The sequence below is a fragment of the Crocuta crocuta genome, unplaced genomic scaffold, assembly GCF_008692635.1.
Source record: "Crocuta crocuta isolate KB4526 unplaced genomic scaffold, BGI_CrCroc_1.0 scaffold467, whole genome shotgun sequence".
Taxonomy (NCBI): domain Eukaryota; kingdom Metazoa; phylum Chordata; class Mammalia; order Carnivora; family Hyaenidae; genus Crocuta; species Crocuta crocuta.
The window spans coordinates 1,700,323-1,702,891 of NW_027530632.1; the positions used below are offsets into that span (position 1 = coordinate 1,700,323).

The 2,569-nt window shown below is 44.6% G+C and overlaps 1 protein-coding gene across 3 annotated transcripts in view; it reads left to right on the plus strand.

Moving 5' to 3' along the window:
• EFHC2 (EF-hand domain containing 2) overlaps positions 1-2,569 on the plus strand; it is a 181,624-nt gene that overhangs the window by 94,868 nt on the left and 84,187 nt on the right. The window lies entirely within an intron of this gene.

Here is a 2,569-nt window from a genome sequence, read left to right on the forward strand (position 1 = left end):
TGAGGGGAAAAAAGGCTTTTTCCAGCATTGTTTCCAACTGAGATGGCAAATAGTAAAACACCGTGAAGGATCGTTAAGATTCCTTTTAAAAACATCATTGTTCTGGGGCGCCTGGGTGGCTCAGTCAATTGAGCATCTGACTTCGGCTCAGGTCATGTTCTCGTGGTTTGTGGGTTCAAGCCCTGTGCCCAGCTCTGTGCCGACAGCTCGGAGCCTGGAGCCTGCTTTGGATTCTGTGTCTCCCTCTCTCTTTGCTCCTCCCCTGCTCATCCTCTGTCTCTCGCTCTCAAAAATAAACATTAAAAAATTTTTTTCTCAAATAAAAACATCATCTTTCTGTAATTCTGTTGGAATCTAGTTATTCGTGGGTAGGGATTCAATATACATGCATTTTACAAGTCGCTCACAATTAGAGGAATCAGGCTGTTGGAAACACAGATGTGTCTCAGAGTTCAGAGTGCCATTTAAGAAGGTATTTGGGAAGATGCCATGTACAAAAATGTATAATTTTGCATTTATTCAACAAACATGTTTTAATACCTGAGGCATGCAGGTTGCTTGGATGATCGAAAACCAGACAGGAAACATACTCAGGTGCAAGTCGAAAGCCTTGTGAGTTGTACACAGTTACCCAGAGAAATGCGATCTGGAGTCAGAGTATCCAAAAAGACGTACATGATACCAAAGTCATGCCTGACAGAGTGGAACACGTCTCGGCTTCTATACACTAGATGGCGCTGTGGGTGCAGAGGAAAGCTCTAAACTGGTTCTTTTGTTACTTAAATCTGTTGCAAAAATTATGTAGTTGAGAGCAAACAACACTGTTATAAAACCTGTCATTCGGGGAGGGGAGAGGCATAGAAGGCATTCTTAAATTATTTTGTGGTTCGGTATATGTCTCCTTTTGGTGACACCGTTAAGATCAGTAGGTAGGGCTGTATGTATGTGTGCGTCCCCTGCAAGAAGGAACTGATCATGCCTCGATTTTCTAACAATCACATCGAGCTTTCCCTGCCATCCTGTGGTCCTTTCCCTGAAACCAAGGTGCCCCGCAGTGGTGTGTTTGATTTACCAGTTATCAGTGATATGGGTCGACGGCAGCTCTGCCTAATTCCAAGATTTGAACTTTCCTCTTTATTACCGAGATTTTAATTGCCACGAAAATAGCAATAGGGGAGGATCCTAAGCCACTTCTGTATGGGCTGGCTGACTGGTCCCTTTCGTGGAGCCAGAGAGAAATCTTTGACGGCATTCTCTTCACCAGTAAGTCTGCTGTGAACGGTTTTGGTTAGGGCAGAACAATACTCTTTGGGGGTATTATGCTTGAGGGGATTTGACACACAAAGGCTAAGGAAATAAGGAAGCCTAAGGAAACATGAAAGTTGAGAATGTTTTCAAATCAGATTAGAAACAGCCTCAGACCCTTAGCCATTTGCTTGATCAGTAAAAAAAAAAAACCCAAACCCTCAATGTTAAGAGGTTGGTTGCCTCGGATGACAAATTGATGTGTATTTTCAAGTATAGAGGTGTGCTTTAAATCTCTTCTCTTCCTTCTATTCGAACTTTGACAGCGGAGGGGTGCCTGGGTGACTCAGTCGGTTTAGTGTCCGATTTTTGCCGAGGTCATGATCTCCCGGGTTGTGGGATCGAGTCCCGCGTCGGGCTCTGTGCTGACAGCTCAGAGCCTGGAGCCTGCTTCAGATTCTATGTCTCCCTCTCTCTCTGGCCCTCCCCTGAGCATGCTCACTTGCTTTCTCTCAAAAATAAACATTAAAAAAAAAAAAAGGTTGATGGGGAAAAGGAAATCATTGCTTATCATGAATGGCAACACCTATGAGATGCTCAAGCTTAGATTATTGCATGAGTTGTTTTGTTGCGTTGCTTTGTTTTCAGAAAGATTCTGGCATTTTCTTTGCCCTTTGCGTGGTGGGGCAAACACAAGTGACTTGGAGATGATACAGCCTCACGGATGAGTGCGTAACAGCTCCCAGGCTATTTCACATATGTCTCCAGCCCTCTGCCCATCGCTCCATCCTCACATCGGATAAAAATAAAGAAAAGCACTTACACAGGACGCTCCCTTTGAGCGAGTCAGCGGTGTCTATTTTTTCAAGTTTGTGTATTTGTTTTCGGTTTTATTCTTGGTTTTTCTGCCTCCATCACATTTGAGTACAATTGCAGCCTTTTCTTGGGCACCAAAACAAGAGCAACCCAGAGCCGTGGCTGGTGAGGAGTTTCGGTTTGGTTTTGTAACCAGATGGGGAAGTGCCACGGCCTGGAGCTGAGCTGAAGGAAAAGAAGTGGCCTGAAGGAGGGGACGGTGCAAGGGGAAGGTAAAGGCAAAACAGTGAGGAATCGGGCCTGTTTGGGAAGGAGTTTGATTAGGGAGTGTTGAGTGAAGACCGGAGAGGGCTGAATTCCAGGTTAAAATCTGGGTTGGGCGGGTGGCAAAGCGTTCCGAGTTTGAATTTCATATCATTGGGAAAGTCACGGAAGAACAAAAAATAGTCAGAAACAGGGATGTGATGACAAAGGAGAGATGTTTACTTATTTGACATAGGCCGTTTCT